We start from the raw sequence: 12,402 nt of genomic DNA on the forward strand, positions 1-12,402 counted from the left end.
CGCATAGTGGAGACGGGATGTCATAAAATCCCCTCCATTATGCTGTAACATCTGGACGCTGTGGGTTGAACTCTGCGGTTGTATAAAGCGTTCAATCCGCGGCTATTCCGGATGTAATTCTGAACGTGGACACATACCCTAATACTCGTCTGTTGTTATTTTGGACTAATGTTCTCGTGACTGGACTGTAATATGCAGTATAGCGCATGTGTTATTAGCTTTATATTGATGAACTACTGATCGTATTTTCAATATGGATGGTTAGCAAAATTGTACCATTGGTAGTGTCACATTAATGATTTCTATTATTCTGGCTCCGACTTTCTTTTTGTCCTTTTATTTTTTTTTTTCTGTTATACCCATCTACATGAGGATAGGGTATTAATTAGGATTATATATTATATAGGACATATATACAGGGGTTGGACAAAATAATGGAAACATCAACAAAAGTCAGTTTAATCTGGTGTAGGTCCACCTTTTGCGGCGATTACTGCCTCAATTCTCCGAGGTATGGATTCATACAAGGTGTGAATTGTTTACAAAAGAATTTTAGCCCATTCTGCAGTTAATACACCCTCCAGTTCTTTGAGCGATGATGGCGGCGGAAATCGACGTCTAACTTGAATCTCTAAAATCGACCATAAATGCTCAATAATGTTGAGGTCTGGGGATTGTGGGGCCAGATGAGATGCTCAACTTCATTAGAATGTTCCTCGTGCCATGCTTTAATGATTCTAGCTGTATGAATTGGTGCATTATCATCCTGAAAGATGGCGTTCCCCTTCGGGAACAGTGCTTGAACCATTGGATGCACTTGGTCGCCCAAAATGCCTAAATACTCTCGGCTGTTAATTCTTCCATGAAGGGATATCATTGGCCTGGCGGATCTCCACGAAATAGCACCCCAGATCATCACAGAACCTCCGCCATGTTTTACGGTTGGGAGAAGGCAGTCTGGATGGAATGCTTCTTTCGGCTGTCTCCAAATGTACACTCGGCCGGAGGTCGGAAATGGGGTAAACGATGATTCGTCTGAGAATATCACACGTTTCCACTGCTCGAGGAACCAATTCTGGAGGTTTCTACACCACTCTAAACGCTTGGAAACATTTGTCAGTGAGAGCAGCGGTTTTCTAATTGCAGCTCTTCCGTGGAATCCAGATTTGTGCAGCTCCCAACGAACAGTTTTCATGGAAACTGGGTTCTCTAGGTGTTCATTGAGCTCAGCAGTGATTTTCGGAGCCGTGGTCTTGCGATCCTCTCTCACAATTCGCTTTAGAGTCCGACGGTCTCTCTCAGTCAACTTTGACTTTCGGCCGGACCTGAGCTTTGCTGTGGACGTTTTTCCTTCTCTTTCAAACGCAGTCATTACTTGGAGACAGTACCTCTTGACACGCTAAGCATTCGGGCGCTTATTGTTACACTAGCGCCTGCCATACGACACCAACAATTTGGCCTTTTTGAAAATCCGAGAGGTCTGCCATTGGTATCAGGTTCTCATCAATGTTCTTACAATTATGCAAAACAAACAGTTAATTTACATACACATATCACATAACACAAATAATCAACTACAAAACATTACCATATGTCACGGTTTGCATGTTTATCACATGTTCGAAGATTATTATGCCAAAACGTTAGGTGCTTCCATTATTTTGTCCAACCCCTGTATATAGGATTATATATTAACATTATCCTCATCGATGTGCATTACTACCAGACCTTTTGTAGGTTAATACATGATTTTTAATTATATATATTTACATCTATATTTTAGAATAATTCTATTTTAGCTTTATCAGTGAACTGAATTCTAAAATATGATTTGTCAAATCCTACTCCTGTACAAATCAGTAAAAGACCGGCGTCTACAACTGCAAATCTCACCCTGAGCGCTTAATATAAATACATATTGAGAATTAATTCTGCCGATAGCAGGTGGAGATGCTTTCTATGGTTCTTTAAGCTGTACTTTTTTTTTTTTTTTTTTTAAGTCACTGACATTCTGGTACCTTTTTTCTACTTTTGGCTTCTATTTCAATTTGCCTGAGCCCATACTTAGGGTTGAAAACATCAGTCTGTACTTTCAATAAATCAACCTGTAACTTCAACATCTTTATCCTGCTGATAATATCACTCAAAGTCTTCACAGTACTTGGGTTTCTCTTTAAAGTATCAGATTGTGTCTTCAAAATATCAACCTTTCTCTTCACTTCATTTGCCTTACGCTTCACCATATTGGCCTTAATCTTCACCGTATCGGCCTTAATCTTTACCGTATCGGCCTTTATCTTTACTAAAATGGAATCAAGCTTCATAGTATCGGCCGTTGTCTTCGCCATATAGATCAGTGTCGTCAAAATATCTGTGTCTGTCTCCAACATATCAGCCAGTGTCTTCCTTATATCATCTTTTGTTGTCACCAAATCGGCCTTTGTCTGGAACAGATCGTCCAGAGTCTTCAAAACATTATTCTGCGTCTTCATAAGATTTAGCTGTTTCTTCATTAGATTGATTTGTTTCTTCATCAGATTTTTCTGCTTCGTTAACAAACTGTTCTGTCTTTTCATCAGAGTCATCCATCTCTTTTCACTCTGTACAACAGCATCTGTCTGCTCCACAGAAGTATGAATCTCGTCATCAGAGGTATCTGCATCTTCAAAAGAAGTGACTGTCCTTACACTACAAGTATCTGACTTTTGTCCAGAACTAGACTCATCCCCAGTAGTTTCTGTCTCTTCATCTGAGGAATCTGACTCGTCAGACATTTCTGTATCGTCAGAGTTAGTATAGGTCTCATCACCATCGGAATATCTCTGCACCAGCAATATTTGTTTCCACACTCGTTCCACTTTGCACATCGACCTGATCAATAAAAAATATATATATTATATATAATTTAAATTACCTAATTAGTTAGATCTAATGTTAAACATCAATTTCTGCTGTGCAGAGAACCTGCATGTTCTTCTGTAAGTTATTCTGCCCTCTTCCTCCTGTATCTGAAAGTACTAAGTTGCTAGATTACAGCAGCCATGATTATGATCTATGTAGCAAACATTTAGCCACAATCATTCATAGAAACATTATATAAAAAAGTCCCAAAATATTTGTCGGAAGGCATGTATGGCCAAAAATTGTGTCTTTTTGCCTATTTTTTTTTTTAGAACATAATACATAAAAGTGTGACAGAAGCAAAAGGGAGAGTGGCCACACCGGGATAGTCGCGTCAGAAAACGTATACATTTTTGAATAGTTCAGAGCTGCCGTAAATTTATGTTTTGACACACGGGAGTCCTAAAAGACATGACAAATTTTTAGGACCATTGCCCCAGTTAACACATTTTGATGCACCATTCTAGGCATATTCCCACCATAGTTTATATATCCAATATACCGAAGTAGAGGAATGCTACCAGAACATGTACCCGGCTTCTGAGTGCAGGGGGGTGTCAGCGCACCACTTTGTCTTCCTCGGGGTATAAGGGGCTTGAGCAACAAATTGAAAATTTGCCGTACATATGAGGGGAAACCCTAACTAGAACTTTTTATGCTTTACTTTCTGCTTTACTCTCCATTCTTTCGGTAATTTATAGTACACTAGTAAATTACTAGATGTAACACATAAATATGTGACACCTACCTGACATAGTAACAAATCCAGGATTTCTCGCACACGGTGTCCCGGGAGGTCTCACCACAGCAGGAGTAGGAGCCGTCTGTGAAAGTTCCTCGATGATCCATGGATGATGTCAGGGCTGAAGCCACCGAGTAAGCAGTCTGAGGACACAACATGGACTGTGGTGACGTCTTGACTCTTTCACTGTTCTCCTGGACTGTATGAAAGTAACCGAGGAAGTGGGAAACCTCGTGGATAATTGTTCTTTCTTGGGATTTAGATTTTGGATCCATTTTAAAAAATGGTGCACATAGGTGGATGGTTCTATCATCAGACCTGGGGTATACATACGCATTAACTCCAATATCTTCTTCAGGATCTTTATTTTTTGCAAACGTCACCTTCTCTAGTTCTCGGATCAGCTCGTTCACTAGATCTGTGGTTATGAATGGATAAGGCGTCTTTAACGTCAGGTCTTCGAACACCTTCAGATCTTCCACCAGGAGACTTTCCTTTTTCTTCAGAGCATCAGATAAAAGTCGTTGGGTTCGTTCTTTAGCTTCTTCGGCTTCTTTTATCTCATCTTTACTCAGAAAACATGGATTGTTCCTGGTCTTTTTCTGTATCTTCTTTAGCCTCACTTTTTTCATTCCCAGTACCAAGAGCTTCAGAAGCCAGGACATCATCCAGTCTACAGGAGTTGTTACCTGTTTGTCCAAGTTATTCTGACGTATTCTTGATATTCTGTAGCTTTCATTTTCACTACAGACAACTTTTATTATGTCATATAAAAGCAGAGTAAACAGATTTTTCCTTTTCAGCAGAATAGCCACACGGGAAAACCCTTCCATTGTCATAGGCGTTTTGTGACTTTGTTTTCAGAGCAAACATTTTAACTTTTCGATGTTGTTGCTTAATGGTGAAATGTAGTTTTTTATTTCATACAGAAGGCTCCACTGCCATTACTTACACAAAATATGAGCAAGTCACAAAAGGAAAAACTTCACAAGAACAGTGAGAACAAAGACCATTGTTTATTTTTATGCTTTTTTTTAGCTTTTAATATTGTTTGATTTATTTACAATTTAGCATCATTAACTTAATTATTTTTCAAGACGGCGCAATAATTCTCCAAGATTTAATAAGATCCACCATCAGATGATTGTACGGAAATCCGGAGCTTCATCACCAAGAGCCATAATTTAATTTTCTTTAGGGCTTGTTGTTTTTTAATTACCATATTCTGGTTTTATATAAAGTATTGAAAAACTTGAATTCACATTTCGCAAAGAAAGGAATGGAAAAACAGCAATTCTACAATTTTTTTTTTTATTGAAATATTATCCCTATCACCATGAGGTACAGTATAAGCGACATATTTGTTTTCTGTGGGTCACTAAAATTACAGTGATAGCAAATATATATATATTTTTTTACTATATGTTTTACTGCTTTCGCACAATAAGGTCTTAGAATAGTTGCCTTTGGGTTGCCTTATTTGGAGATCTGTAGCTTTATTATTCTTCTGTTTTCTTCAGTAAGATTTATTTTTTTGTAGGATTAGTTGTTTTGTTCATTGGTACCACTTATGAATACATGTGACTACTTGTTTGCTTTTTATTATTTTTTTGGTATTAATTTATTATCTTTTTAAGTCAGGATGAACACAATAAAACAGCAGTTATGCCATTGTTTACATGGAATATGACAGGCATCCTGTTAGTATATGTTTTTTGATTATTGTTTCATTTTTGGGACCCAGATTCTGAAACCTTTTCCAAAAAAGATGCGAATAGATAGTGTCACAAGGGTGTCACGTCTCTCTGGAAGACCTGGAGTTAGACGGTCGTCGGGTAATGAATCGCAGCTCTTTTTTTAGAGATGGTGTGATTTGTGTCCCATATTAAAGGGATTTCATTTCCACTGGTGCTGAAGAGGTTAACAACTCTTTCTATGCTGGTTAGAAACATGCAGCTCCATTTCAGCTGCTTCTGATCTGGTCATTGCCTCTTCCTATATAAACTGGTCAGACCTTCTTGTCCCTGCCGGTGAAAAATTCATCTCCCTGTGCTGTTTGCTAAAGCTAAGTGGTTGGAGTAGAGTTGTTGTAGTAGTGTTCTGTGGTTTGCTGAAGTACGTGTGTTTATCTCCTGGTCCCTTTCCCATTTAGTTTATTCCTCCCAGTCCCTATCCTCCTCCCTATTGTTGGTTTGTGTTTTTGTATGATAGAGGTTTTATGTTATCTCTGTTTTGTCTTTGTGTCTTATTTACCATATTTTCCGGCGTATACGATGACTTTTTAACCACTGAAAATCTTCTCAAAAGTCGGGGATCATCTTATACGCCGGGTACGGCATGTGGGGAGTTCTAAGGTTGCCGCATATGGTGCAGGGAGCGGTCCCGGATGGTACCCAGGGTGGAGGAGAGGAGACTCTCCTTCAGGCCCTGGGATCCATATTCATGTAAAAAAAAGAATAAAAATAACAAATATGGATACACTTACCTTCCGACGGCCCCCGGAGTTCTCCAGGCTCTCAGCAGTGCCTGCGGCGGCTTCCGTTCCCAGGGATGCATTGTGTGAAGGACCTGAGATGACGTCGCGGTCATGTATCCATATTTTTTATTTTTATTCCTTTTTTTTACACGAATATGGATCCCAGGGCCTGAAGGAGAGTCTCTTCTCCTCCAGACCCTGGGAACCATCCGGGACCACTTCCTGCACATGCCGTATAAGACAACACCCGGCGTATAAGATGACCCCCGAAAAGTTGGGGGTCGTCTTATATGCCCAGTCATCTTATACGCCAAAAAATACGGTATATTAGATTTCTGACCCATGCCTCATGGGTTGGGAGAGGGTTTAACAGGAGCATAGTAAGGTCGGAGACTCAGGCCCCTCTACCTTCAAGCGTACCCCCGGGACAGGGAAAGTTAGGGTCTCAGTTCTAGGGACAGTTTGAGGCCCCCCCTTCCTTACTGAAGACCTTAACAGCGTAACAGATAATTGTTGCTGTCATCAGTGTCGCAGTTTAATTTCTATGATTCTTTGCAAGTGGCCTTTTTCTGGCCCCTGAATTGGCTTCATCACCAGATCTGTGGTGAGTGATGGATATTGTCTTTTTTTCTTCTCTCCAAACTTCTTGAGAACTTTCACAGGAAGACTTCCCCTTTGTCTTTTAAGAATTAGATTTAATACTTAAATTAAGGGGCCCTTTTTTGTTTGTTTTTTTGCTTATTAAAGCCTCTAAATCTGATCTCATCGGGCAACTAGACTTCTTGTCACCAAGTTCTTTTATCCGTACGGCAAAAGTCTTATGTTTATTGTCTCAACAATTCCCGTCTAAGGCTGCCGTCACACTATCAGTATTTGGTCAGTATTTTACATCAGTATTTCTCAGCCAAAACCAGGAGTGGGTGATAAATGCAGAAGTGGTGCAGATGTTTCTATTATACTTTTCCTCTAATTGTTCCACTCCTGGTTTTGGCTACAAATACTGATGTAAAATACTGACCAAATACTGATAGTGTGACGGCAGCCTAAAATGTAAAGTGCTGCGGGATACGTTGGCGCTATAGAGATAACATTATTATTACATTGCTACAGAAAATTCCCTTCATTGTTTTTTGCTTTCATTTTCTGTTCTGTTTCCCAGAACTAAAGTTTATAGGAAAACAGTCTCCAGAAAACCCCGTGCCGTAATATTAGGAATATTAGTAACTTTAACCAACCCCTATCCTCTCTTACAGTCACTTTAGATGATTCATTTTGCAGCACTTCTTGACGGTATTATTCAAACACTATACACAAGTATTATTTTTTCGCTTCCTGGGGGTATGGATACGACATTGAAGTATAATACCAGCACGATACTATGGAATTTTTGGACACATGGAAAATCTATCAACGTTATGTGAGTTCTGTATGATGGCATTAGGATAGAGTATAGAGGCATTATATAGGGACTGTATGGTGATATCGGAACATTATAGAGTAGCACTTGTCTATATCCATTTGGGTGGAAAGTGTTTATGTAGCTGTGTTTTAGGCATTTACTTTGATATTACAAAAATGGCTAAAAATGACAAGTGGGAGAGAGGTTATTAAATTTGCTGACCCGCAGATTCTTCTTGCTCATTTTACACTTGCCTCTCCTCGCTTCCCACAATCCAGAGAGTTTACCTGTTTAAACGAGAGGCCGGATCTCTGATTTCTGTCTCCTGCCTGCTCCCTTTGCATTCGCCGCTCCTACCCTCCCACAGTGCAGGGAGAAAGAACCTGACTGCTGGAATCAGGGCAGAGGCTGCTGTAATCACAGGACTTTACTACCAAGTAACTGTCTCAACAGGCAGACTTTAAATAACTTATTTGGTTACTTTATTAATTCATATGCACAACCGATGGTGGAGGCGAAAAAAATATATGAGACTAAAGTAAAGGTATGTGTAGCAATTTCTGCCAATAACACCACACATGGGCTAAATGCACTCTCATTGTCACGTGTAAACTTTCCTCTCGTTCCACACTGCAAAGCATTTCTAACTTCATCACTGACCCCTTAGAGAGAACGCATACTGTACCACTGAATCATAGACAATTCTTCCCATTTTCGCATCTATTATTTTGGTGAATTGTTGATGAATCTCACACTACTGGAAAATGTAGCGAAGATGCCAAGACCAGGTTATTCCCACAATACAAAACTTTCACTCTTAGGCCGGAGTCAGACTAGACGTATAAAAAAAAAATCGGTCCGTTTTTCACGGACAAGAATCGCACAAATGTTTCATGAACCGTGATCCGTATGTCATCAGTCTGCAATGCGAGGATGTGATTTCCTCACAAGTATCCGTGTGACATCCGTATGGCATCCGTACAGCGAGATTTTCTCGCCGGCTTGCAAAATGGACATATAATGGTCCATAGCCTCAAATAATCGTGAAAATATATATACAGTCTCTCTCTCTCTATATATATATATATATACACTCACTGGCCACTTTATTAGGTACACCTGTCCAACTTCTTGTTAACACTTAATTTCTAATCAGCCAATCACATGGCGGCAACTCAGTGCATTTAGGCATGTAGACATGGTCAAGACAATCTCCTGCAGTTCAAACCGAGCATCAGTATGGGGAAGAAAGGTGATTTGAGTGCCTTTGAACGTGGCATGGTTGTTGGTGCCAGAAGGGCTGGTCTGAGTATTTCAGAAACTGCTGATCTACTGGGATTTTCACGCACAACCATCTCTAGGGTTTACAGAGAATGGTCCGAAAAAGAAAAAAAATCCAGTGAGCGGCAGTTCTGTGGGCGGAAATGCCTTGTTGATGCCAGAGGTCAGAGGAGAATGGGCAGACTGGTTCGAGCTGATAGAAAGGCAAGTGACTCAAATCGCCACCCGTTACAACCAAGGTAGGCCTAAGAGCATCTCTGAACGCACAGTGCGTCGAACTTTGAGGCAGATGGGCTACAGCAGCAGAAGACCACACCGGGTACCACTCCTTTCAGCTAAGAACAGGAAACTGAGGCTACAATTTGTACAAGCTCATCGAAATTGGACAGTAGAAGATTGGAAAAACGTTGCTTGGTCTGATGAGTCTCGATTTCTGCTGCGACATTCGGATGGTAGGGTCAGAATTTGGCGTAAACAACATGAAAGCATGGATCCATCCTGCCTTGTATGGAGCATATTTGGGATGTGCAGCCGACAAATCTGCGGCAACTGTGTGATGCCATCATGTCAATATGGACCAAAATCTCTGAGGAATGCTTCCAGCACCTTGTTGAATCTATGCCACGAAGAATTGAGGCAGTTCTGAAGGCAAAAGGGGTCCAACCCGTTACTAGCATGGTGTACCTAATAAAGTGGCCGGTGAGTGTATAAGTCAGTGAGACACATATATATATATATATATATATATATATTTCATACAGAGATAGATAGCAGAATAGGTGAAAAATCAATTGTCGGCTTCTGTAAAATCATTAAAGAACCCGACAGGATATGAGACATGGTTTACATACAGTAATCCATTGCATATCTGTTAGATTTTGATATGTCCCTGACTAATAATGTTAGTACTATGTGTGTGTTAAATTTTGGAGCTGTAGGTGTTAAATTAGAGGATTAATTCACGGAAAAAACTGGCGTGGGCTCCCGCGCAATTTTCTGAGGGCAAGCCAGTGACTAAGGGCAGATATTAATAGCCTAGAGAGGGACCATGGTTATTGCCCCCCCTGGCTAAAAACATCTGCCCCCAGCCACCCCAGAAAAGGCACATCTGGAAGATGCGTCAATTCCGGCACTTACTCGCTCTCTTCCCATTGCCCTGTAGCTGGTGGCATATGGGGTAATAAGGGGTTAATGTCACCCTGCTATTGTAAGGTGACATTAAGCCTGGTTAATAATGGAGAGGCGTCAATAATGCACCTCTCCATTATTAATCCACTAGTCTGAAAGGGGTTAAAAAAACACACACATTAAGAAAAAAAACTTTTAATAAAATAAATATACACACATTTTTTTCCATCTTTATTACACTCCCAATCCATTTGAAGCCCTCGTTCTCCTGTAAAAAATCCAAAATAAAAAAGCAACAATATCCCATACCTGTTCGCCGTACAGTCAAGTGCCACGCTGTAATCCATCTGAAGGGAACCTCATAGGCACAAAAAGAGGACTTAAAAAATCCTCCAAATGCACTGGCAGGGCGCAGCGGACCCCATTAATGATGGCAGAAACACAGGTGCAGCAATACCGATGAAACAACCACTTTCAATCCAGTGTTGGTTGTTTGGTATTTTAGTGCACAGAAAGATAAAAGATAATAGTCTGTATGTGGCGTTATTCACACAGGCAAGGTAATCATCTCTGCCTTTTTCTCTGTGACTTTTTTCTAATTTTTGGAGGATTTTTTAAGTCCTCTTTTTGTGTCTGTGAGCTTAGTTTAATGTTTAGCATTAGAACTGGCAAATGTAAGGACCCTTGATGTGGGTTGCCAGCTTACGTATTGTGGCCCCAATATTAACCTATACCTTACATACCTTGATATGTTTTATCGCATAGCACTCGTCCGTATTTCTCTCTAGTGCGACTCCGGCCTTATACAGATCTTCAAATAATATTATAGGAAACAGAATGAATTTCAGGAGACCACAAATCTGGGAAGCTGAGGTTCATCTCAATAAGTTTCAATTATAATTATACAGATCATTATAATGTCGTCAGTAGAACCAATAATGCAATCTTAAAAGTGGTGACATTAGCTAATCTGCTCTCCTTTTCTGTGGCAGCTCTTTGGCTTTATGGTGGCTTGCAGTTGTGTAAAAAAGTGTTTGCCCCCTTCCTGGTTTCCTGTTCTCTTGCACGTTTGTCACTCTTAAATGTTTCAGATCATCAAACAAATGTAAATATTAGACAAAGATAACACAAGTAATCACAAAATGAAGTGTTTAAATGAAGATCTTTATTGTTAAAGGAAAAAGAATTTGTTTGGTGATCTGAAACAAATGTACAAAAGAATAGGAAATCAGGAAGGGAAGGGGGCAAACACTTTATTCACACAACTGTACCTTCACTCTGTCAGCAGATGCACTCCTCACTCACAGTTAACTTACCTCTATGCTCCCACCCATGGAAGATCTCCTTGTGCTTCTTTCTTAGTGACAGTACTCACATACTGAAGGGCAGATCTTCTCGCCTGGGACAGACTACACCGCCAGTACAAGCTGACGCTTCCTGCTTTACTTCTGGCTTCTCTGAGGCCCTCATTTTTGTTGTGGGCACCATATATAACAAACACTACTCACCCCCACTTTTAGATAGCTATAATGCAGACTTTTACTGCTGGGCACCACATCATCTCTTTCGTTCTGACAGGCTATTCTTCTGCCAGTGTCTGATCTCTACTGATGGGACACAAGAATATTTTATGTTCTCCGTGCACACATGCTAATGCTGACACCAAACTGTCCAGTGTGTCCACCCCACTCTTAATGAGCAGCTCTTCAGACCTCACTACTTAGTGGCATCTTATATCTTAGACCTTTGGCATTTCTGATTTATAATGTAATGGCTCATACATCACTGATCACTCACATCACACATGTCACTTGGACCAGAGGTTTATTTTTTTTTTAATTGTGTCTCAGATTATTAAGCCCATAGTTATCCTTCTTACCCAGAAGTAGAGTAGACATCAATAAGAGACAATGCTGCACTTATACCTCCTCATAGAGCCTGAAAACAACACCTGTTTTCTGTCAAAACCATTCCTGCAATACTGCAATGGTTTTTGAGATACTGATTATTTATATAAAGTCTATTCTATAAGTTCATCCATAGTCTGCAGTGCGGTTCATCCTCTTCTGGGCTAATAATTTTACAGTTACGTTATAAGGGAGAATACAGAGTCTCGCAAGAACAATTGTAATTTATTTGGTTTACAAAGTAAAATGATAACTTCAGGTATCGGATTCCATGTAGATTTTACATGGAAAACATCAAAGTGCAGGTTCACTGCTGAGATGAGAATTAATTCAACCAAAATCAATTTCTCGATGGTTTCCAGGCGGTGAACGATATGTGGATTACATTTATAATTACTATATGCAAATGATAATAATGGTCGATTGTCGTATCTCTGATCTGAGCTACGATTATGAAATCAGTAATGTACAGAACATGTAGTGATATCATCATAATATTGTTTTACCCTCTTTTTCATCGCATAAAAGGACACAAAAAATAGTAAATTTAAAGGGTTAAGTCATTGGG

Source organism: Ranitomeya variabilis, chromosome 7 (assembly GCF_051348905.1).
Source record: "Ranitomeya variabilis isolate aRanVar5 chromosome 7, aRanVar5.hap1, whole genome shotgun sequence".
Lineage (NCBI taxonomy): Eukaryota > Metazoa > Chordata > Amphibia > Anura > Dendrobatidae > Ranitomeya > Ranitomeya variabilis.